We start from the raw sequence: 27185 nt of genomic DNA on the forward strand, positions 1-27185 counted from the left end.
GGAATACTGATGTGAGTAGTGAGGCCAGAGGAATGGAGCAGGATGTGCTGGAGTGGGACTTCTGAGGACTGCTAACAGTAGGTTAACAAAAGTCTAAGGTGAATGTATAACTATTTTCCTTTTTACTGCTATAAAAATGTTGAATCTTTACTTCTTTCAGCTACAAGTCTTGTAACAATGTCAATACAAATTTAAGAAATCTTTTCCTTTCCTTTATTTTTCTAGTCTGCCTGAGTATCTCATACCCGACCTAACCCTTTCCCCACAACATTTTTCTTCTTCAAATATGAGCTCTGCTTTAATTACTTTTTCCATTATGCAAAAGGTGACTTAAAAATCTCTTGCAAAAGTTTTATACGTTTATGTTACAGTTCTGACAATGGTGAAGAAAAATGGAATTGGTTACTGCTACCTTGATAAAATTATAATTTTGTATATTCAAATTTCTATGTTATTCACACTGGAGACAAGTGTGATTGCTTATAGATTTCCGGAGTATAAATGAACATTATTTTTTTTAGAGGGGAAGGGGTAGATATTTGAATTTGCTTTAAAGTAGGTAGTCCCCCCTTCCCCATCTTTAAAATGGCTGGAATTAATCAGAATTTTAAAGCTCATCATCCAGTCAGGTGATAAAAGGGTGGCCAACTATTTCATCCATAAGTTTACTACAAATAATAAGGGTATTGTAATGAGCATAATCTTGCAATAGATTGAATAGTTAGATTTTTTCCTTTAATTCCTTTAAAGTGGAGAGGATAAAGAAAGACCACAGAGGATTAAGTTACTTTTATACAAAATGATTCTATTTGTTTTATGAACTATTCTAGATGAAAGTGAAAACCTTTTCAAGCATGTTAGGGAGTTTGTTTGAATATGACAAGTATGTGTGGTACTTTAGCTTTCTAGTATAATACTAAAAGATCATTACTTTGGAAGAAAAATTTCATACCCTTATAAGTTCCCATGATAGTGTTTTCCACCAAAGAAAGAACATAAAACATTAGCTTAGCCTCTTGGTTTATAAACTGTGCAGCTTTGAGTATATTGCTAGGGTTTTTAAAATAAAGAAATGCAAATTATTAAGAAACTATGAGTTGTGGTTGAATGCAAAAAAATAGTTAATTTGAGGGAAGTATATTGACTCAATCCTATAAGCTAATTATCCAAATCTTGTTAAGATTGGATGTATTTCCATTGCAGATGTCTTTCTTGCTAGTTCGTCAGGATAGTTCCATACTAGTAGAGGGAAACAATTAAAATAATTACCTGAATATTTCAAGTGAGAAAGTGATTCTCCTAAATATTAAGTTTAATGAGGTGAAAAAAGGTTGTTTTATGTGACCTCTGAGCCAGTCTTCTATAAACCACTCACAATGGTCAAATTTAATACCTACACAAATAATTTTTTTTTGAAAAAGAAAAAGGAAGAAAAGAAGGAAGCCTCTTTATAGATTATTGTGGAAAATAATCACAGATGGGAAGAAGCTGAGAGGGATTCAGGGGTTTCCTAGGATCATGTTGTGACTGTCCCTTTAACCAGAGTTTACTCCTGTGCTTCTCCTATTTTCCCTGCTTTAGTTTGTTAAAATAGGGGTGTTCTCGCTATTGCAACTTCACAAAGCTGTTACATAAGATGCAGGACTTATTTTTTATTGTCTTTTAAGTGCAAAATGTTGCTAAACTGGAGGTTTTAATAGAAATACCAATATATCAAATGCTAGTGTTAGTCGTGGCCCAGAAGTCTTTGTGTCAAGTTCAAAGTGGATTTGAGAAAACGATGGAGTACTTCTTTTTCCATGGAACACATCCCTTTAATTTTCCATCAAGGAATGGAGGATTCAAGGAAGTTATTTAGAAAACTTGACTTGGGTGGCTGCTGGCAGATGAGCTGAAGGGAACATGAACTCAGACTCACTGCCTCAGGTTGTGGAGACAAAGGTCAAGGAGGTACTTTCCCAGACTGCGGGAGTCATAGGGTCATGAGAATGAGCAGGAGTCTTCTCAATGCTGTCCAGTGGGCTGACCTAGAGGTATTCAAGAGAAAGTGGAAGTGACTGCCAGAGTAATAGTGGCTGGTATGGGAATAAAAACCACTGGGAGAATGTGAATTCTCTTGGGCTGAGGAATCACGTGTGGGAGCCCCTCTGATGCAGGATATTTCTGAAAAACCTCACCTCATTGGAGAAAGTCAGTTGTCAATATCCACTGGATCAAACTGAAGTTAGTTTATGGCTATGCATTCAGTAAGTGCCCAGCAGCTTGTGGGGCCTGAGAGTGTTTTGTCAAAGCCATAGGAATAAACTAGCTGTATAGGCTACATTTAGAGGCCACTGGAGGCAAAAGCCTAATAGTGTGTTCTGATTATATCCTGAGCCCTACTTGGTGACATGTGCATAATTCCTATGACTTGCTTAAATAATCAGAGGCTCATTCCTATTGACACATTGGGTTAATCCTAGTAAAAGAAACAATGTTTAGTAAAATTGGAAATCAAAAGTTTTAATTTTTGAGTCAGTACAAATTTTTATCTACTTCAGATAATAAAGCAATAAATTCTAAACAAAAATATGGTGTGACATTTTTTCAAGATGGGATCATCATAAATCAGTAGCATACTGTCACATAGTATATTCTTGTTTAGTTATGCATAATCAAGTTTCCCTTGTATTGTAGCATAGTGGGCTTTAGCATATCATTTGTAGATGACTTAAGGGATGGGTTTTGTTTTGTTCCTGCTTTTTGTCTCCTTAAGCCCTGCAATGACAGCATTCAAGCAAGCCAGTAGGCCCAGAAGCCACTGCCAAGTTCACCCCCCACCCATGTAATTTGTTAAATTCCAGGGGGGAGGCATAATTTGGGGGCCATACATTCTGAAATGGTGTCTTACATCTTAGTGCCTGCCCTTTGTGCCTGGTATAGAGCTTGTTTTGTTTTATGCCAATTATTTTAGATAATAAATGAAAAAAGTGCAGAATTTGCATAATCTTAAAAATCCTATTTAGAGTAGATATCTGATAATGAGTTGTAATTGCTCCACTCTGCTCTGTTTCCAGTCTTTAGTTTCTGTTGTAAAATTCAGACACACCTATTATGGCTACTGATACCATTCTCTTATATTATTGTCATTCTTCTTAGACTTCTCCAACTATGTGTCCTTCAAAGGTTTTCTTCCTCCATATGAATTGCCCAAAGTTCATTTTGTATTTTGTGTGGTGCACACAGTGGGTGCCCCCACCCAGATCCTCTTTATCTGCCAGTGTGCCCAGTTCAACAGTTGCAGACAATGTTTGCTGCTAATAACTCACAGCTGACCCCTTCTTTAAAGGCACAGCTGAACAAAGAGCCACCTCACCTGAAAGTGACACCTTGCTCATTTCCCAGTGCAACCAGAAGCTAACAATTCTGGGATGGAAGAGGCTGGCCTCTTTGCCTCAAGTGGGACCAACTCTGGTACATTGCTAATTCAGAGATCCCATGGGATTAAGCAGAAGGTAGGCCCCACTTGAGACCTCTCCCTTGCTTAGCTTTTTTTCTTTTGCCCTGTCTTGGTTCCCTTACTCTCTTTCTGTGAGAGCACACTCCAAAGAATTACTTTAAAAAGAATTCCCTTCTCAGACTCTGCTTCCAGAGAACACAACTTAAAATAGTTATTTTGTTCTCTCCTTACATCTCCTCTTTAAGACAACCCTAATGGCTTCAACAAAAGCTCATATGCTGATGTTTAAATTGATATTCTACAGCTCATATTTCTGGTCTAAACTCCAGACTTCTAAGTTCAGTGGACCACTTCTAGATTTTACTGAATTTGGAACTGTTTCCTATTTCTGAACCAAGCTATATTTTGATTCTCTTTAATTGCACTGAATTAGAAATTTCAAGATTATAAAGTCTGAGACCTCTCAAAAGCTTCATATGGCATATATTACCTCACAAGTGCAATAGTTTTGTGCACATAACATATTCCTATAGGCATATCAATATTGTGGACAGCAGCATGAATAACAGACTTGCCTTGCATATAGCTCCTACATGGTCACTTTGATTCTAAGAAATGTTTACTCTCTCAAGAAAGCCTATCAATATTCAAGAAAATAAAAATGATGCTATTATGGTGACACCTTAATTCCATTCTAATTCATTAAAAAACAGATCATGCAAATCTCCATACTTTGATCAGTTTTTGTTTTATTGCTAGAAGCCTCACAATAATGCTAGCTGCAACACAATGAAGATAACCTCTCTGACTGAATTTTGTCTTGAATTCCACAGCAAAAAAAAAAAAAAAATGGACAGTTTAATTCTGGCATTATGGTACTTATGCATTGGTTTTCAGTTATTTGCTTTCTTGTTTGCATGCCCTCTACCTTTTAGGAATTTTAATTGCATTATTTTTTTTTTCATCTTTTCTCAGTGAACAGTGGTTACCTATTGGGGAAAAAAAATCATTCTTAGTCTTGGGAGGGGAGGAGTTGTGGCCCAGAAGTTTAAGTGTAAACTTTTCTAGATTAAAATCCAGTAGAAGTGGTGGTATTCCTTTCTGGGAAGTCAAAATTGATTCCTGGCTCTCACTCTGACTAGAATATCTTGTGTTACATGTTAACCTTGAACCAAAGGAAAATTGGGGCATGAATTCCATGCCCCATTTTTGAGGTTTGATCATCACTGTAACTAGATAGATGGAGAACCAGATAGGGGTGATTTTTTTTAAGTAAATCAGGGCATGGAACCCTGAAGAAGGCCAGATAAATGCTTGATGGGCAAAATAACAAATGTGCATTGAACCAAGCTCCTCCTGAATAAATCCTCCTCATTTTCAGTGACCCCCACAGCAGTCAGTTTATATTGAATGAGTCTGGCTACCTTGAATTCAACTATCAGCCTTCCCAGCATAAGCACCTGTGTGCCCACTGAGCTGGTCTGACCCTAACCCTTGCCAGTAACATTCTCTTAGAAATCGTCCTTTAATGTAGTACTGGGAGAAATATAGATGTTTCCATGCAAGTTCTTATGATATTAAATATTTCCTGTTTAATTTGGGGAGAATTTAACCTTCTGAGGTAAGCATGCATATAGAGGCCTTATATTTTCATTTAATGGGTAGAATATATTTGGTGCAGGAAATGGAATTTCTTCCTTTGAGTTGTAAATGAACTCATTAGCCTTGTGTTTCTCTGTGTAAATAGCATGAACTCCACTCGGGGTTTCCCTGAGGGTCTTCAAGCAAACAACAAAATATTTCCAGTGAATTCAAATCCACCCATGGTAGGGCTTGGTTTCTTTGACAATGGGAATAATTAATAGCGCCTTCCTCAGAACATATGCTGAAGGGTTTGATGAGAGGATGCATGCTCAGCAAACACAGAGACATAAACCTTTCATTAGCTGTAGTTACTCTTAGATTGGTGGATGCAGGAGACCAACCTTGTGTTTCTCCTAACACATTCCCAACACCTTCCACCCCTTCCTCAGCTGATGGGAACTCAGCTTGTCTCCATTCGGCACAAGTGCCAGAAACGTAGATGCTACAAAGGAGTGGTTGAAACCCTACCCAGAGCTTGGTATCCTTTTCACACCTCAGCAGGATTTGTGTTCAGTGTTAATGTCCTACTAATGTGTCTTGCTAGGGTCTGTTCCCTAATGCCTATTTCAGTGCAACAAAAGTTCTGAACTGTCTCTAGCCTAAGTATGGCAGGATCCCCTGGCAGCTCCCAAATCTTGTAAACTAGAAAGACTAATTTCAGTTTTCCAAAACTGCCCTGGTGGCTTCAGCTCATAGATCCTCTTCTACTAAGCAGGATGGAGTGCTTGTGATTATTTCCAGCTTCTCAGAGGCAGAAGCCCCTGAAGCCACAGTTTCATACTCATTTCTGTATTACTCAGGTTTAGTACAGAGCCTAAAATTGAGGTTTTTTAGTACACAGCTCCATAAATGTGTAGAATAAACGAATCCCTGAAAGATCCATAGTGCAAAACAAATAAGAGATATACACAACAACAACAACCAAAAGATCACATAGATGCAAACACAAGTGTAGTTTTTCTCATATTTAAAAAGAAGCTGGTTTTTAGAATTGGGGTGTTTAACAAAGATTTCTGTTTTACCTGTGGTGTTTTGTTCTCAGTTATTAATGGATCAAAATCTCCTTCCAGAGCACCTAGCTGTTCTTTATATAACCTTGAACTTTTACTTCATTTTTCTGAGCTAGTTGCTCTGACAATTGCACTGCAGTTTCCGAAAACATACGGGTGCAACTCACACCCTCCTATTGTGTATGAAACAGGATTTTGTGATGTGACCGTTGTCAGCAGCAGGGAATCAGCAATCACTGGGAAATTGAAGTCCAGGCTTACTACTGTTGTTTTTTTTGTATGGATACTTCCTGAAGTGAAAGGAGACATTAGATAGGAGATAAGGACAGTTTACCTCTTTTAGACCAAGTTAAATTCAGGACCTAAATGTCTGTTTTCTATTTTTAATTTTTTCCCCCTACATTTTGACTCACTTCTGTTCTTCCTTGGGTTTTATAAAGTCCTCAAATTTCTGTTAACTCAAGTTTTATTTTCTCTCACCTGATTTTATTTCCTTCTCCTACCAAATTTGTTAATGCTTCAAAAATTCCTCATGAAGAATTCATTCATAATTTATAACCATAATTTGATACAACCTAAAAAGGATGTTTTTTTTTGGTTACTTTAGATATATGCACTGTTTTTGGACTAAGCTTTCCCAAAAGTCAAGTTTTATCATGGAATTTATTTGTTAAATTTCTTACTGGCATTTGGAAAATTCTTGATTGTTTCAGACGACCCAATATTAATGATATTTAAGTTATTTTACAAATTCCCTTGAGGCGGATCTCCAGTCACTATTGTCTAATTTTTAGGTCCCTTTATTACTTTCTTGGATCCTGTTATATGTCTCAGATCACTAGATTGGAGCTCTCTGAGGTGAGTTGTGGATCAGATTCACATTAGCTTTTCAGTATTCTTTTTATGAGATCAAGACTAATTACTCCTGTCTTTTCTTTGAAAAGCACAAAATGCAACCATGATAAATGCCATAGACTAACAATTAGCATGGGAAGAATGTAAGAAGAATTGGGGATTATTATTAGGGTTGCTTTACATAATACCATAAGAGGATATTTTTAAAAATATGTATATATGTGTCTGTATAACCAATGTGATTCTGCAACCTGTACACTTGGAAAAATGAGAAATTATACCCCCATTTGATTCAAATGTATGGTATGTCAAGATCATTGTATTGTCATGAGCAACTAATAAAGAAATTAAAACTTTTCTTAGATTGAGTATATTTAGTAATCATGGATTCCTATAATAGTGAGATTATCTCTTTTATCCTTTTAAAATCAACTTTAATAGTATAATAAACATAAGCAAAAGAATATTTTTAAGCATACAGTTAGGTAAATTTTAACAAAAGTATGTTCTCTTAAAACCACCACCCCGATCAAGATATGGATCATTTCTAACACTCCCCAAAAGTTCTCTTATACTCCTTTGCTTTGATTTACCCCTCCCCAGCCCCGGGCAACACTAATCTACTTTCCCTTGCCATAAATTGGCCTCTATTTTCTAGATTTTCATATGAATGGAGTCATACAGTATGTAATGTCTTGCGTCTGGTAAGTATGGCTTTCTCATTTACCATATTTTGAGATTCTTTCATATTTTTGCATGCATCAGTAGTTAGTAATTAATTTATGGTGTGACATTCCATTATATGAATATACTGCAACTTGTCTCTTCACCTGCTGATGATCATTTGAGTTGTTTCTAGTTTTAGGATTTATGAATAAAGCTGCTATAAAAAGTACAATTATTTTTGTGAACATATTTTTTCATTTCTCTTGGGTAAATAGGATGAAATTAATAGGTCATATGACTATTACATATTTAATGTCACAAGAAATCATTTTACACAGTGGTTGTACTATTTTGTACTCTAATCAGTGGTGTGTTAGAATCCCATTTCCATCAACTGAGATTCAACTGGTATTGTTAGGCTTTTAAAATGAGGGTACAGTGATGTCTCATTGTGGTTTTAAGTTGTGTTTTCCTCATTGACTAATTGATTTTTAGTATCTTTCATGTGCCAATTGTCCAGCTGTGTATCATAGTTTGTAAAGCTAGTGTTCATTTTTTTTTAAAGAAAACATATAGTTGGTTGGTCTTGATTTTTTACTCTGATAGTTTTAGACTATTTGTATTTAATAAGATGATCAAAATGGTTGGTATAAAATTAGTCATTTTGCTATTGCTTTAAATTTGTCCAATATTTAACTTATTAGCCTCTCTTATCATGCTTTCTCTTAGATTGAATATATTCTAGCATTTCATTTTATAGCATCCATTGGTTTATTGACTATACTTGCTTATAATTTTTAGCAGTTACTCTAGGGTTTATAATACATACCTTTAACTTGATATAATATCACTTTTTCACATAATATTTTAGCACTTCAATATATAACAATAGCACATTTTAATGGCCTGCTTACTGTCTTTCATGCTATTATTAAATATTTTACATAATACATAAGCACAGTTTATTGATTTTTCAAAAGCTTGCATTTAAATTATAAAATGAGAAAAATCCTCTATATTTACCATTGTATTTATTACTTTCAGCATTAAATCCTTGTGTAAATATGAATTTCCACGTGGCATAATATTTTATCATCTTGAATAACTTCCTTTAACATTCATAATAATGCAGATTTATAGGCTATGGATTCTTAAAGTTCTTGTTTTATGAAATCATTTTATTTGACTTTATTTTTGTAGGATAGTTTTTCTAGTTTATAGTCCTTTTTATGCTAATGTAGAAATCTTTTCTTTGATTATGTGCAAGATATCATTCTATTTGCTTCCAGCTTTCGTTATTTTTATTGTGAGGTCAGATCATTCTTATAATTATCTCTTATATTTTAAGTATTTTTTCCTCTGGTTTCTGAAGTAATTGCTTTAATTCAGCTTAGGGTTTGTTGATATTTATGGATCTATGGATTTTTAATTTTTATCAAATTTGAAGTACTATTAGCAATTATTTCTTCAAATATTTTCCTGCTCCTTTGATTACACTGTGATTTTATATTGCTAAGTTTCTTGATTTTATTTTCCTCCTTTAAGGAAACATGAGAACTGATTTGAAAATTAACTTCCTTTTAGATAAGTTTGGACTTGTTGAACTTCATGTATGGGCTATGCTACTGTCACATATCCTTTTTTATTTTTTTAACAATTCTATAAAATGTAATGGTGACTCTTCAATCATAGTAATAAACCACACAAAATTAGGCACTGGCTTGAAGTGACCTGTGGGCCGAGGTACACTGCCCCCTATTCTAGAGTACTCTTTATTTTAGAACTAAGTTTGCCTTACAAGTAAGCCAATATCTTTGTGGAATCTTTACCAGATATTTGCTGGGGCTTCTCTAGCTGATTGGAATGAAATTATTTCCTAGTGTTGGGTGAGCACTGAGAATTATCGAGCTTATAGCTTGTTCTTTCACCATTTATAGTTCTTGGGTTGAAATAATGAAGTTTCATCCTATACATTTATAGAGGATACTGAGTCCAAAAAGTAAGACTTCGGGATCTCTGTATCAATTTCCCTCTTTGTATCCTCAACTTCACAAGACTGCTGAACTCTGCCTTTTCTCTCTCTATGCCATCATTCAGAAAGGGCCTTGAAGAAGAAAATCAGGGAGGTTTTAAGGCTTACCTCACTTATTTATTCTCTCTCAAAAATCATTTCTCTGTTGCCTATTTTACTGTCTAAAATTATTTGTTACATCCATTGTGCCCAGTTTTGTAGTTGTTTACAAAATTATTGCTTATGCATTTGCAGGGAGGCTATGATGATTACTATAAAATGAAAGGACAAATGAAAGATGGCTTGCTGAATAATTCAATGCCTTCCACTGCTCTTTCTGCTTTTATTACTGCATTTATGATTTGAAACTTTTTAGTAAGCTAATATTCTTTGTTAGGCCTCTTTGGAGAGTGAGTGTCCTTCCTGTTTTGCCTTATTCAGTAGGTGAAGAAAACCTGACTGGTTATAGTAACAACTCCCCATTATGCTAACTGGTTGTTTTATTATGGAGTAACTTACTTAGCAGGTAAGACATCCTGAAATGGTCAGAAATCCATAAATGTAATTAACTTTGTATAACTTAATTAATTTCTTCTTATACATTGGAGAATTAAAGTTTTTTTTTTTTTTGCCTATTGTTTGTGGAACATTCGTATGTATGGATGTCAGAATAATCTCAGTTGTAGCCACTCAATAACTATGTATTGGGTAACGTAACCTAAAGCTTGTATTTCCATATCTCTTGAAGAGGAATTATAATGACTATTTTATAGTTATAATTGGGGATTAGAAGTAATTCTATAAAATGATCAAAAATAATTCCCAATACTCAGTAAAAAAAATGCTGTTACTGAGAGCTAGTTTTCATCATCTTTAGGAGCAGCAGCAGCAGAATCACTGTAATTGGTTGCTTTATTACAAGGAATGTGTGTGAGTATGCATGTACATACACACATACTTGGTTTCTTTGTGTTACTCAGAAGTCAGGTAGGACTGTATTAAATATATTTTATCTCATATAACAGAATTGGATTTTTAAAATGAATAAAATGATTTTTGAAAGCAAAGCTAAAAGATAAACTTGTAAATATGAAGAGGTTCCTCCCAAGTTCTCCTTCCTTCAAAAAATTTTAAGTGGATGACATATGTGAATACTCCATCCACTGTCTTTTTCTTATGGTAAAGTTTCTTTATATAAATAACTTACTTTGACCTTTAATAAATTGTCTAACTGTTGCCTATCTGGATAGCAACAAGAAAAACCTAATAAATGTTCCAAGAATCACCCTTCTATTGGCTGTAATTTAGAAACCCTTTCCATTTATCATTTCATTTGATCCCAGGATTATCCTCTCTTTTGCCACCTAAGGAGACATCTGTGTCCAATTTCTTTCAGCTATCTTCATGCCTTAAGACAGATCTGTAAACAGTGATCCATGGACCAAAGTTGGTCTGCCATCTCTTTTGTAAATATATACACACTCGTTTGTTTATGTATTATCTATGGCTGCTTTTATGCTTTAAGGACAGAGATGAATAGTAAGTTACAACAGACTGTATGGCTTATAAATGCTAAAATATTTACTATTTGGACCGTTACCATGTTCCAAGGCCCTTCCTAAAATTGTTAAGACCTGAATTTTGGACCTCTTCTGCCTCTGGTGAGTGCATGCTGGTCAGCCCTGTTTTAACCACTCGTAATCTGGAACAATCACTTTTTCAGGATGAACAATAAAACCATTTCAAATCTCTCTCTCTCTCTTTTTAAAAATGTAAACATTGGTATCACAATATGTTTTGATAATTAAAATATTATTGCACATTATAATGCGAATGATTGTTATTTAACTTGCCAAAGGTATACATTTAGCAAATGCTAACAATGATTTTAAGAAGAAAGGAAATGAGCCTATATTTTGTGTTATAAGGATGTGGACAATTCACATTTTCTTGTAATTTTACTTGTAATTATTTCTAATATCCTAAGAATTTTAAAAGGAAAGTTCACTGTTTTCTAGAAAAGGCTTGGTTCCCTCGACATTATAGTCTGTGCTTGTTGTGGAATGATAAGGAGCTTATTTTGCAAAGTAGGCTCCTAGAGATAGAGGTGATTGTCATGTGATGATGGAACAAAAGCTAGCCCACTATTGCCAACTTATCGGACTAATGCAACGTTTCTTTACAGAAAACAGAATGCTAACACTGTAAAATGCTAGTTTTACTGACTGCCTTTGAAAGTGTAAAAGCAATCATTGGTGGTGGGCAGGAGATGAAGTGAGGTGTGTCCCTTTTCCCTCTCTATTTTTCTCTTTCTCTCTCACTCTCTCAAGTTTGTTTAGAGTAGGGGAGACTAAATTGAGGCAGCTAGAAAATATACATAAACTCTTGATTGTAGTAAGTCACCCAAGAGCAGACAGGTGCATTATACAACAGGTGGCTCTAAGGCTGTGACAATACAACACATAGATGCCAAGAGAAATCCTCTACCAATAGTCAGGCTCCGGTTTGATTTTGTACCATGGATTAGAGTTTAAAAGCTTTACAAAAAGTCATCTTGTTTCCAGTGCAACTTTGCATTTTTACATGCATGGATACGTCTAATTCGTATCCATCTGAAATGAATTTTGTATTCTCTGATTCATTTTCTACTCCATGGCAACACTTTCTAAATATTAAAACTTTCTTCACCTTGATCTTTTCAGAATTATTAATATTTTCCACTTTTTTTTGCTGAATGTCATCTTGGTGAGCTGATTAAAATAAACTTTTCCATTTCCTCTTTAATCTAATTTCTTTCAGAAGCTTTTTGGGGAAATATTTCCCCCATGAAAGGAATATAAATTTTTAATAGCAGATATAATTCTAGCATGTACTTATTAAATGCTTATTATTGCCAAAATGCTGCTCTAGGATTTTTTTGAGATACAAGAAAAAGAGAAAACATGGATTCTTTTCTCAATTTTCTTCCAACTTGGTGCTATACAGATTTTTAGTAGTTATAAAACTTCGGAAGAAAAATAGGTGGAATGAATAATGGAGTAAAATACCATCCGTGTTACAATATGGGAGGAGGTCATGATAATGGTGTATGCAAAATAAACCTCTGTGGAAACACTTGGTATAACCTTGAAAGGTGGCAGCCCTTCACACATGGTGGATTTTGCTCTCTTTCTTTGCCGTATCTCCACATCAGAAAGGGGCCACATGGAATCTGCTTAGTTGTTACTCTTTATTAGGCTTTTGTTTTGTTTATAATTCTTTTATTTAGCACCAGAGTAACCTATGTGAAGTGCTTTTAATCCTCCATCCAAGTCCATGCCTAGACTGGCTTAGCCCCTAATCTGTGGGGTGGTTATTGAAAGCAAAATGAAAGAGAAAGAAAAAGAAATGCAGACGGACCTCAGCGGATCAGCAATGCTTTATTAAGGACCAGAGTGGCACGTTTTCAGGAGAGAGAATGGCAACTGGATAAAATGGGTTCTGAGTTTTATAGGACTTAGTGAGACTGAATCATAGCAGAACGTGTTGGTTGGGCAGTCGGGGGAACAGTTATAGATATGGGAAGTTGTGAAAGTCCACAGCCCATTGTTTTCCTTCTCTCCCTGGGACCCACTGTTCTCTTGTCTCCCTGGAGGTGGTCTTTTTCCCTTTCTCCCTGGGGGTTGTGATTTTCCATATCTCCCTGAGGGTTCTTGTTTTTCCCTATTCTTCAGTTATCCTTGCTGATTCAGCAAGTAGCTTTTCCTCTTCTCCATTATCTCTGGCTCATTTATTATAAACACAGCTAGTTAACAAACAGTTACCTTGTTTAAATGCTCACTTGAGACTTAACTTTCATTACTAGAAGGGAAGAGTAGAATAAAGGTAAATGGACAGTCTCCAAGTCCACATTGCCTGCAAATACGGGCTTGGAAAAAGATCTTTCTTTTCTACTTTTTGTTTTTGACGGAAAAAAAAACCTTTTCTTACATACATTATTAGGATTTTGTATCTCTGGTCAGTGTTTGCTATGGGAAGTCATGAATAAATGGGATAAGTGGAAATGAGTTTCTGAAGAGCAGAGATGCAGGTTCTGGTTAAAGAAAGGATGATGACAATTATGGTCTTTAGGAACAGTTAGGTCATAAGAGGGAAGACCACTCTGACTTCCACGGTGGAGCTACCTGAGTGTATGTGCTGATCGGGGTCCAGCTGTTCTGGCAGAGACTGTTCTAGGAAGAAAGCTTCAAGACCTTTGTGGGCACATTGGATTCCAGAATTGGAAATTCTAGATTAGGTCCAGTTGGAAACTGTGATGTTACTGAGTTTCATCTCGGAATTTTTCTAAAATATGTTGAAAGCTGCCCTCTACCTTAACATTCCCTGCGCTCTGACAGATCCCTGTAATAGCAGGATTACCCATTCCTTTCTTACAGTTCTATTTTTAGCAAGTGATTTTAACATTAAGCTGCCAACAATCTCCTAATTACTTCTCCTCTTCGTTGTCTAGAGTCCCTGGATCCTTTGGCCCTGTTGTGGACTGTTTGTCTCCAAAGCGCTTGTGTTGAAAATCTGAAGGCCCAAAGTGATAGTTGTTAAGAGGTGGGATCTTCAGGAGGTGATAAGGACATGAATGTGGTGCCTTCACAAATGGGATCGATGCTTCATAATAAAGGCCCAACAGAGCTAATTAGCCCCTTCCATCCTGTTGGGACACAGTGAGAACATGAAAATGGGCTCCTACTGGACACTATGTGTACCAGTACCTTGACTTTAGACATCCAAATCTCCTGAACTATGAGGAACACATTTCTGTTGTTATGAGCCACCTAGTTTATAAGTCACCTAGTTTACAGTATTTTCTTATAGTGTGACTAAGCTGAATAGACTCAGAGAGGCTCCTATAGCAGCTTGTTTATATGTCTACCCTGGCAATTACATATGATGTACTGTAATCAATTTTTCACTTGCCTCTCAATCCCACTGTACTCTGAGCTCCTTGGTGATAAGCAATGTGTCCTTCTGCTTTGTTTGCCTACCTCCTAGCATAATGCCAATCAGATGTAGGTTTCTAGTACATGCTAATATACTACTGATACCTTCACCAAGGCTAATCCCTGCCAAGCCATCAGAATCTGGAGGACCACTATGATTGTAAACAAGTCTCAAGCCCTCTGTATATATTTTTTAAAAATTCAATTTTCCTGTCCTCACAAGTGTTTATATTGTATGCTCATTCTGGTTTGTGCACATCCTGAGAGAGCTTTAACATTGCTGGCTGTGAGTGCTGGTTACCTCCTGACATCACTGTTTTACAGCTTTCTGGTTTCTGTCGCTCACCACAGGGGGTTTGGTTTTCACTCTAACCAGATTACAACTTTATTTAACCCTAGAGATGTACCTTTCTTATTAGGAGTTCTTGTCCCTAACATGTTGCCTGGCATTCAGTAAAATTTCAGTATGTACCCATGGTTACCTCATGAAGTAAACATTTCACTAAATAATTTAATCAATATGTTTTCTTGGAAAAAAGGAGAGTCTATGTTACTTTCACTTTTCTCAAAATATATAGAAAACTCCCTGATTACTCTGAGAATTTAATGTTAGTTGAAATAACAAGGCCTTTAGAATTTTTGCTTATGATTTTTTTTTTCATCTCTTGAGTGCACATTTTGAATTAGTTTCAGAAACCGAGTTTTGGAACCTCCGAGCCATGCCATTAACCAAGTCATTTAGCAGTATGAAAATGCTTTCAAAGAGTGAGATTCAGGGTTTCCAGAGAAAATAATTTCCCTTCTCACCACTGACTATAAAACTTTGGAAACTGCCTTTCTACCTCCTGAAGTTAGTGAGAGCAGTGAGTGGCTTCTGTATCTATTCTAAATGCAGCCTTCCACAGCGGCTTTAGAAAGCTTGCCCTGGCATCCCTGAACATCCTGTTAATTAAGAATTCACAACCCTGTGTCTCCTTCATTCTCCTCCATGGCCTGTGCCGTCAGGATTTCTCCTCTTCCTTAGTAACGGAAACTGAAATTAGAATTCCAAGTGGAGGCGACACTCCCCGAGGAGACTGAGAATACCACACTCCTCTGAACTTGTTCTCTTTCAGAGCATCTGTCAGGGGTGGCTCACTTGTTAAAATCTGGGTATTTTGCCATTCTGTCATTCACTTAGAAAGAGTGTATACTTTTAAGTAGTTTCTTTGTAGAAGGAGGTGTGATAGAAATCCCCATAGTTAATGAACCATCACTATAACCATGTTTTCATGAACATTAAAGATTTTTCTCAAGTAGCCTGTAGTTGGATAATTCCAACTTAATACCCTTTAAAAAATGAATTGGGCTACTAATGTCTAACAAATACTGTTCTACTAACTAATAAACATGGTTATTAGAACTACTAAATTAACTAATGTATTTTAGTTGGTTTGCATTAACTAACAGACAGCAAGCAGTCAAGAAAGTTTAACTCTTATTATTAATATTTTTGTAACAATAAATATATATATATATATGTAGGCTAAAGAAAATAAACTGCTAATTATTTGACCAAGTTTCTAGAGAGCTAAGGGAGGGAGCAATAATATTACAAATCAGCTCAAAAGTTTATAGGTGTAAAGTAGAAGTTCAACATGCTTTTTTTTTCTTTTTTTTTTTTTTTTTTGTACTCATGGTGCTTAACCCTGTGCTTAACCACTGAGCCACATCCCCAGCCACTTTTATTTTTTATTTTGAGACAGTGTCTAAGTAAATTGCTGAGGCTGGCCTCAAACCTGCATTCATCCTGCCTCAGCTTTCTAAGTCTCTGGGATTGCAGACATGAGCCACGCACCGGACTTAACATACTTTTATTATTTTTATGTATTTCTCTTATATTAAATTGGATACATTTTGAATAAAAAACAGATAATTGACAAGAAAAAAGAAGCCATTGTTAAATAATGCATGAATGCAAATGGAGTTTTAGGTATCAAGATGAAGAAGCAAGTTGATATAACCCTGCATCTTTCTTGGATGTATGTTTATTTTCTGCTTTGAAGCCTATGAAGGACTGAACCTGGTAGCTGAATTTTAAAGGCCATTTTCTTTCTTGACCTCAATCTCAGTTTTAGTTTCAGTTTAAAAGCTTAATAAGCATATATGAAGCTGATAATTCTATATTTAATGTGATACTCCCAATGTATCTAGGCTACTGTTCATTTTTCTGAATAATATTAATGTTGCATTTATTTATATACCTCTAATTTAATTTGTAGTTGGAGTGATAATTGTTTCTTATGAAGACATTATCTGATTATTTCACTTAATTTTGTGTTGAATGAGCTAGAGTAATTTGATTTCCAAGAATAGATAAGGTGGGAAAGACTTTGTTAAGCTTATGGTATTGTGTTAGGAAAGACAGCACAATAGCACAACCTGGTTTGTAAACTTGCTAATTATATTGGCATTTGTTGGCATTGGAACAGTTTCAAAACACAGTCACATATTTTTACTGTTGTACTCAGAATGTCTTTGCCCAAACTGATTTAAACGAGCAAAGCTTAACATGGTTTATAAAAGAGGATTATTTAAATTTATTTTTAGTAATCTGCCTCCAATTCTTCACTTACCATTACAGATGTGGAATTTCTATGGACCTTTCAAATCTCTGTAAAATGGTTGGTATATAATTAATGGCAGTTCTGAATCATTCACCCGTACTAGCACTGTGTATTTTATTTTTTTAAAGAAAAAGGTGGCATATAAGAACAGGAATATCATGCAAAGGCAGAGTTGCAAATAATTATTACCATAAGTATCAAAACTAGGGATCATATTCACATTTCTTCACAGATGAATTTTCAGGGTATCTCAGAAAAGTTGCCACTAAAATAATGGTTCTACTATTTCTTTGTTGTTGTAGTCAAGAATTAGTGGTTTTACAAAGATGCTGGGTATTGATTTGATGCTGTATATATATATATTGAACATGGAGACCAAATGCTGATAAATTGGATATAGATATGTGAAAATAAAGGAATCAAGAATGACCCTGAGGATTTAGACCTCAGCAACTAGGAGGATGGAGTGACCATCCTTTGAGAGAGGAGGGCTGAAGATGGAACAGTATTTGGGGCAGGGGGCAGTGAGTGTTCAGAATGTTAATTTTGAGTTGTCTATTACATATCAATGTAGAATGTCTTCCCTTTGTTTACAGGAATATTTTTCTACTCCTCTCTACCTTGCTGTCTGTCCCCCTCAAAAACAAAACAAAACAAAACAAAACAAAACAAAAACCTCACATGTTCATTTCATCCATATGATTCTTCCTTTGCCCTGGGACTTTTGGTTATGCTCAGTTAGACTGGGGCTCATATACCGCAGGGAGGAAGGAGAGTGAGATCCATGATCTCATGCATGTGTTCTCTGGGCTTCCTCACAATGAGGTTTTTCTCAGTTCTCTGTTCCTGACCAAATGTTACGATTGAAATTATCTCCTAATTTCCAGTAGCTGCCTCATTATTTTGAGCCTTGTTTAACGTTTCTATGGATAGGAATGGCCTTGTTTGTACTAATTCATCTATCAGTTCTCAACCCTGCCCACACCTTAATAAATGGTCACTTTGTAAATAATTGTACTCAAATATTTTAATTTTAGTGTGCTTTCTGGGTTTTTAAAAATATGTTTATTTTATTTATTTATATGTGGTGCTGAGAATCCAACCCAGGGTCTCACACGTGCTAGGTGAGTGCTCTACCACTGAGCAACAACCCCAGCACCCCCTTCTGGTTCTTATCAGGACCATGAATATAACAGTCAAATGGAACTGAAAATTAAGTTATTGATTATACAATGCTGGAGGTCAGGAGAGAAATCTGGTTTGGCAATATAATTTGGGAATCATTAGTATATAGATGGTGTTTAAAGTAAAGGGTCTGAAAGAGATTACCAAGGAAGTAGTATAGATGGAGAAGGAGAAAGTACTGTGATTGGTCTGGGGGGAAAAATGGGAATCCTTAAAGAAATCAGAGAAGGAGCAACTGGTGAAGTCAAAGGAAAACTATGATTATAGTACTCTGACTGCTATGTGAAGAAAATTCAGCAAAGAGAAAAAGCAATCAGCTGTGTTAATCCTGCAAACATTTAAGGTTTATCAGAACAGAGGGCTGATCATTTGATTGAGAAACATGATAGAGACAAAAGCCCAACTGAAGTAAATTTCACGAAGGTTGGTGAAGGGTTGAGAACAGAATACAAATAATTTTTCGAAGGTTTTTCTTTTTCTTTTTCTTTTCTATTTTTTTTTCTGCAATAGGATGTAAGACAATAGAGTGTTAAAAATGAGATCAAGACCAAAAGAATGGAAGACATGTGTATACTTACTCTCCCAGTAATCTTTTCTAGACCCATGATTTTAACTATTATGTAACACATACACCATATTGTAATGTTCCAAGAGGTTAAAACAGAATGTGTCAAGTCTGGATAAGAGATAAATCATTGTGCATTTGTGGAACTGAATAACTTCAAGTAGCTTAACCTGTTAGTGAGAATGGAGGTGAGGTCCTTATTCCAAGAACCTGCTGAACTCTCTTAACAACCACATAACTGAGCTTAGAGAATCCTCCCCCAGTTAAGTACTGATGTTTCTTCGGGTCCTGGATGATGCTTTGATTGTAGACTTGATGGACTCTGAGTCAGATGACATAGCCAAGTCATGCCCAGATTCATGATGTACAGAAACTGGGAAGAAATAAAATTTAAATCACTGGGTTTTGGAGCAGTTTGTTATGTAGCACATACACCATATTGAGAAACATGGTAGAGACAAAATGCAGTGTTTCAGAAATACCACTTCAAATGACTTTACAGTGTCAAGATGAGATTAGAAAGGGTCAGGATTGGACGCAATAACTACAATAAGTCTGTTTAAAGAAATGAAGCTGAGAAGTGACCGTAGCAGGCCACTGTACTCTTCTGTGAGCTTCTAGTATGATCTTTCTTCCTTCTACTTTTCCCTGCAACTGAGCTAGTCCTTAGAGTATTTACCTCACCTCTATAGGCCACATAATTTCTGTCCTTGTGCCTCCTAAACTGATCCATTTCTCTAAAGTTAAATCTTCTGCTTGCACCTCTATAACAAGAAACATTCCATGGCCTGAAACTTTTTGTGAAAGAAGATTTCAACATAATCACTTAATTGTTTAACATTGAGTAGTCCTATTTTAAGTACTGTCTGTAATTTAAAAAGAAGCACAATGTAGGATTTCCACCCAATATCTTAGCAAGGACAACTTTATTGAAATAATAGGAGCAGGACCCTGAAAGAGTACAGAATGAAAGGCTATTTTCATGGATGAATAAGGCAAGGGAAAAGCATATTGAACGTGTGTCTAGTATCTAGAACAGAAGGGGTGCTCAATATATATTGAAGGAATTCATAACGTGGGATATACAAGCTGAGATAAGAACACACATTCAAGGAAGAATATGAGGACATAGGAGTTTGGAGGAGTCTGCAATAGCAATGGAAAGAGAAAGGAGGCACAAAAGAGAAGTTTAAGTGGTGGTACTATAAATAAAACATCACTGTTTTATTTAGACCTATCTATGCTTAACTGTTAAGAAAAAATGAAACAAAAGACATCATGATAAAATGAAGATTAGCATATTGTTTATAGGATTGGAGGCAGGGCAACCCATGGCATGAGGGAAAATAGGTTATTTTGTTTCTTAAATGTTTAGACAGTAGCTAGAGATATAATATCTGGAGAAATATCACCCAATTTACTGCACCAGTATCAGGAAAAGTTCAACTGGGAGAGGCTTCCAGCCTGCCTGTGGTTGTTTATGAAATTTCAAGTCTGTGGAACAGAAAGAAATCTTAATTATTCCTACCAGATTCTTAGGTTTGGAGAATTTGGGTGGTTGGGGTTTTATTAGCTGTATCTACTGTTGTATGGGGTTTGCTGTGTTTATGAAGACCAGAAGGGATTGTAGGATTATTGTAAGTGAAAAAAAGTCAGCTTATAACAATACATTAAGCAACAACTCCAAGAAGGATTTAAATATTTGTTTCCCATTTCTAATTATACAGTTGTCATTTCTGCATAATTTTAGAATGCTCATGGCATGATTTAACTATGAATTTAATTTTACTACTATTATAGTCTGAGGATAAAGATTAAGGATTTCTATTTATATTTGCTCCAAAATTTATTATTTTCGGTAGGTTTTTCACTGAAATGTGCAAAATGGTGATATCATTTATTTTAACCTTAAGATTAAGCAAATGGATTGAGCATCACGTTGATGATATTAGAGGTTAATGTGCATCTTGTCCTATTTTTGAACAAATTGGAGAATTTAAATGTGGTGGGATCACATTTTCTGGTGTAAAAAGTTTTTATACCATCTACTCTGTTTGGAATGTAGCTTTTAGTAACTTAGGCTTTGGGGAAAACTGAATATGTTAAAATTCTACCCTTTCCACCACATGCAGTAGTTGTTACTGAAGTCAACATATTGCTTGGCCATCTTCATTATTACTCTATGACTAATGGCTTTTTTTTTTTTTGCCTTATCCTTTCAATGTACTGAAACTTTCAGAATACTCAATACAGCTGTTCCATATAATGACACTGCCTCATTAGTTTGATGCATTTGACCATACATACTAATAAGGACAGTCACAAGGAAAAAAAATGCTTTATTTTGTTCTTCCCTAGTGTTCCTTTTTGAAATAGGAACATTTGCTACAAGTGGATGTAGCAGCTCAAATGTAACCAAAGGAAAAGCTCAGGAAAAGGCACAGATGGTCTCATTGGACACTAGAGGAATGGCTTGTCTGTATCAATGGCACTTTCTCCCTGGTTTATCTGCCTAACTGTTTCATGGCATAAAAATTAATTTTTCAGGTAATACTTCAATAGCCATAATTAATGTCAAGGCTGTAATTTCCTAGTGTTGGCAGATGAACAGTTACTCAGCTAAAAATAGAACTACTTAATAGTCTCTACATAACCCTGTGGTCCCTTTCAATTAAGAGATTTTCCTGCAATATGTGGCATTATGCAGGTACATTATTTATATGCATCCCTACTTTAGTTATTGTTATACAACACAAATTACACCAAGGGGTTTGGGGTCTGCTCTTTTCCGAGGGGGAGAAGTATGTTCTTCTCAGACAAATCCTAAATTGAATTTTCTGGACCATAACTGACATTGATGGTTTTGTCTGTAATGGTTTGAAAACAGTTTTCTTTCTCCACTGCAGAATCTTTCATTTGTTAGAAAACTATGTCAATAGAAGAGTTATTCTAGCATATTTGAAATTTAATGTACATTCAATTTCACTGAAAATGTTTTCTGAAAGAAAGTTTCCTATATAGATTTAGAAAGAGGAAAATTTTAAGCAACTGAAGGTAAGCTGCAACCCAACTCATCTTTTTGAAAAGAGTTTCAATTGCTCCGAAGGACATGAAACCTGACTGAGGATTTGTTTTCAGTGTTTTGTCTTGATTCATATCTAGACTTTGCTAATTTTTTCTCTTATTATTTTACTATTACTTTTACTTTAATTCTACAGGACAATGAACATTCAAAACTTTTAGATGTAACAATTACAGAGAGAGAAGTACAAGACTTAGATGACTACTGTGTACCAAGAGACTACAAATCAACAATATTTAATTCACTTATACCCTTGCTTGGTCCTAAAAGTACTTAATGCAATTTTTAAAGAAGTACAAAATATAATAAACTTAATAGGGGAGAAGCACCTAGCATAAAACATAATAATTTTATTTTTAGGGTCTTTCAGAAGTTCAATATAATTTTTCAATCTTAAAGAGGAAGGAACATAAAGGAGGGGAAAGAGACCAGATTAATGGTGTATTTGTGTCAGTCAGTCTGTAGCTTGCTATGGACAAACAGCAAATAAATCCTACGTTTATATATTTTTATGAATCTGATAGTTCTTAGTCTAACCAGTTAGAAAGATCACTATTCCTGCTGACTCTACCTAAAACCCACTTGAAAGTGGCAACGGTTCAGTCACTGACCTGACCGACTCCATTTTATTCCTCTCAAACTCCATTTGCCTTTGTAACTTTTGTTTTTTTTTTTTCTCTGAGCCGCTATCCTCTACAGGTAGCTTGGATTGCAGGCACAATAGGGTTACCAGGGACTGAAACTGCCCCAAAGCATTGGCAAATCTCGAGTCTAGCAGAACAGAACACCCCTGATGAGATCGCCTCCTAAGCAGGATCAGTAACTGCATGACTGAACCAGTGTTTCCCTCCAGGTGGGAGAAATCCTCTCATGATGGGGACCAAATCACCCCCTCAAGTGATGATGACCTTCCCAGAGCTTCACAGAACAGTGCAAAGTAATGATCAACCAGACCCAGGCCTGAACAGGATAACTTGCTCTACCAGCTATGAAAATCCCCAGCCAGGCAAACCACCAACCCTTGCCTTTGTTCTGTTTCTGTATAAAACCTCAACATTTCTGTTAGTGCCTTAGAGACAGACATTTGTCACTGCAGATATCTGTTCTTCCTGGTGTGGATACATCAAGTAAAACCTCTGTTCCTGCCCCTCACTACTGCTTGTCTCTTCAATTGGCATATCGGGACTAGTGTTTGAGTCTGGTCTGTTACAGGGACTACTAGGGCCTGGGCCTTGGTCTAAGGACTCTGGTAACAAGGATAGTCTTTTAGTTGTAGTTGGTTTTGTGAAATCCCTGCTCTGTGGCTCCATATCTTGCATATGTTAAGTACTTAGTAAATATTAAATGTTCATTCCTAGAATGTTTCATTCATGATATATAGAGCTGTACAATTTCAGGAGAGGATGACAAGAATATTCTTTTAAATAATATTTTGTGTGTCCTTAACAAGTCATAGGACAACATTTCAATCTACCTGTAAGGAAAAAAAAAAAAACAAGAAAAAATGTTTTGTCCTTATTTATGAATACAATTCATGGTCAATTAAAAGAATCTTCAAAAATGTTTTGTAAATTATCAAAATTCTTTTAAAAGGTACTACCTCTGAATCTGATCAATGAAGAGTTTAGAAATAATATTCAGCAACAGGATTTAAAGCATTTAAACAAAGGAAACAATCATTTGTTCTTTAAACCAGAGGGTACTGGTCCTAACTCCCATAGACACACTGAATTTAGACGTCAGTTAAAAGGCAACTCTAAAACCAGGAATCAGCATTCTGTGAGATAAATGGTGTCTACTTTATATAGATGTTTGAACTTTGGAACCTCATCTAATCAAAGTGGTTACCATAAACTAGTTAGTGCCTCTTCTAGTCATATCAGGCACTTTGTCCTAGGGGTCTGTTCCTTCCATAGTCATTAATGCTGGAAAGACACATGAACTTCAGCTGCGTGAAGTCAATAGCAAAGTGTTATCCAGATGGCGTGTTTACTCCTTAGAGATGATGAAGAATTAAACTTAGAAAAGTCCCTGGGATTGGAAGAAATATTAAAGCAGGAGGGAATGAAGGAACTTGAAAGAGAAAAGGAAGCTGAAAACTTGTCCAGAGAGGCTACAACCTATCCATAGAGTTGACACTAGACTGTCTCATGTATCCTATGTATCCTGAAGGACAGATGTATAATGGTATTATGGTTCTTATAAAAAATTGAGGTAACATGGGCACTTAATTCTAATTATGAGCTCTGCTTGATTCTTTTACTGTGTCTTTACCTGAAATACATGTACGTATTTCCCCCTTTCTTTTTTTTTCTTTTCCTCCTGTATTTACTTGTATATATTCCTTTAATATTTCCCTATTGAGTTCATTTACTCTACGACATACAAATAGTAGAAGAATACATCTAGCCAAAAAAAAAAAAAAAATCCAAGTGAACAAGCCTTATGTCCCCTTTGGGGCTGGTCTTCATATCTCACTTCCTTACCTCCAACCATCTTATTCTATCACTGAGAATAATCCCTATAATAAGTTTGTGTTCATTAGTGACTGTAATGAGTTTATGTGTTTCAATCTTTTTCTAATATGCTTTCTAAAGATAGTAAAATTCTTTCTTGAGAGTATCAGGAGAAGCAAAGTTGTTGTACTAGGATGAATTTTTTTCAATATTATACTTCTTTGTACATTTATAAAAATCAGACTTCTGGTTGATTATCTACAAATATTTAATTGATGCAAAAATCTATTTAGGTCTGGTGAAAGATGAACTTTCTCATACTACATTTTTATACATGACATTTTTTTAAAAAAATATTTTTATTTTATTTATTCTAATTAGTTATATATGACAGCAGATTGCAATTCAGTTCATATTACACAAATAGAGCACAATTTTTATGACATAATTCTTAAAATAAATATTATGATTAATACTATATTAACCATCTATATTTATAAAATATGAGATAAACTTTGACCAAATTTAATTTCATCCATTCTGTTAAGAGTTTTTTTTTTCCTTGAGAAAATCATCATTGGGTACCTATTTTTGTGTGATTTGGAAGTACTTTAATTTTCATGGGTACTTTTTAATAGTTATAATGAATAAGTGAATGAATAATTGACAGGAAGGCGGCTGCAGTGAGCAAGATTCCTTCTGCAACCGTGGGCGTGGGATGCGAGTGATGAGCATTACAGTTGCTAGTGGGTGCATGCTATCTTGCAATTTTCTCATCACATTTAAATTTCTTGGAGATGCTTCTATCAAAATCATTATGCTTTTCCCAATCAAATAAGTCACGTTTGGAACATAGACATGACTCTCCTCCTTCCTGGCAAATGAATGGCATCTTCTGTGATAGGACTTGTCTGTATGTGCTGTTGTCAATGAACAGAGCTCCCTCCAGATATTTTATTTAGTATGGACCACCAGTCTGAACTAACTCCATATCCCCAATGAGCCATTAGAAAAATCTCCAGTGAAGACTGGAGGTGATTACGGAGAGGGTTGGAGGATTCCTGAGAGATGGAAATCAGGAAGGACTCTGTGAAATGCCTTGGGTGCTGAGAAAGAAATACTTAGATTTTCTTCTTTGACAGGTTGTCTGAACTGGCTTTTTAAAATACTGTAGCCTAGGGAATTTGGAGTTTTGCTTCCTAAATCTCTGTGTTCATAAAGATTGTGTATGAAAATAAAATGACAGCCACAAACAATAATAACAATGCACCCAAACCTCCTGGATGCTGGGTTGATTAGTGTGGTGATATGTGAAATTGAAATTAGAGGAGGGAATCAAAATTATTTTCAACCCCAAATTTGAATCCCATGATAATATCTTTAAAAATACCGGGCGTGATGGGTACATATTATAAATGATAAACATCATTTAAAATTAAACATCAGCCTGCAGTCATATAGTTTCCCTCTGTGGCTCAATTTTTCTTTGCATCTTACTAGACGTGTTTAAGAACAGTTTTAACATGATATAATTGAAATGCACAGGACTGCACACATTTAATGTGATGTGTGCAGTTTGATGACTTTGGACATATGCAAACACTACTGATACAACCAGCAAAATGAAGGTAATAGACATAGATAGTTTCCGTGAAGTTCTTATTTTGTGTGTGGTAAGAACACTTAACTTAATTTTATTGGTTCTTTTTAGTTATAAATTACAGTAGAATCCATTTTGATATAATTATACAAGCATGGAATATAACTTACTCTAATTAGGACCCCATTCTTGCAGTTTTACATGATAGTGGGATTCATATATGTACACAGGAAAATTATGTCAGATTCATTCCACTGTCTTTCCCTTTGCTATTTACCCTCTCTTTCTGTCATTCCCTTTTGTCTAATCTACTGAACTTCTCTTCCTGCTTCTCAGTCCTCATACTGGGGATTAGCTTGCTCACATCAGTGAAAACATTCAACCTTTGGTTTTTTGGTATTGGCTTATTTCCCTTAGCATGATAGTCTCCAGATCCATCCATCCATTGGCAAATATCATAAAGTCATTCTTAGTGGACAAGTAATACTCCATTGTGTATGTATACCACATTTTCTTTATCCATTCATCTGTTGAAGGGCACCCAGGTTGGTTCCATAGTTTGGCTATAATGAATTGTGCAGCTATAAACATTGATGTGGCTGTGTAACTGCAGTATGCTGATTTTAACTCCTTTGAATATATACTGAGGAGTGGAATAAAGTGAGACAAAATCTCAGTGTAGTTTTAATTTGCATTTCTCTAATTGCTAGTGTAATTGAACATTTTTTTCATATATTTGTTGATTGTATTTCTTCATGAGAAGTGTCTGTTTACTTCCTTTGCTCATTTATTAATTGGATTTTTTTTTGGTATCAAGTTTTTCAAGTTCTTTGTATAGCCTGGAAATTAACACCCTATATGAGGTACAGGTGGCAAAGATTTTTCTCTCATTCTCTAGTCTGTCTTTTCAAGTTGTTGATTGTTTCCTTTGCTGTGATGAATCTTTTGAGTTTGATGCCATCCCATTTATTGGTTTTTTGATTTTCCTTCTTGTACTTTAGGGATCTTGTTAAGGAAGTCAATTTCTGATCCCATGTGTTGGAATGACGGGCCTGTATTTTCTTCTAGTATGGGCAGGGTTTCTGATTTAATA

The sequence above is a fragment of the Spermophilus citellus genome (assembly GCF_964194105.1).
Source record: "Spermophilus citellus genome assembly, chromosome: 4".
Classification (NCBI taxonomy): domain Eukaryota; kingdom Metazoa; phylum Chordata; class Mammalia; order Rodentia; family Sciuridae; genus Spermophilus; species Spermophilus citellus.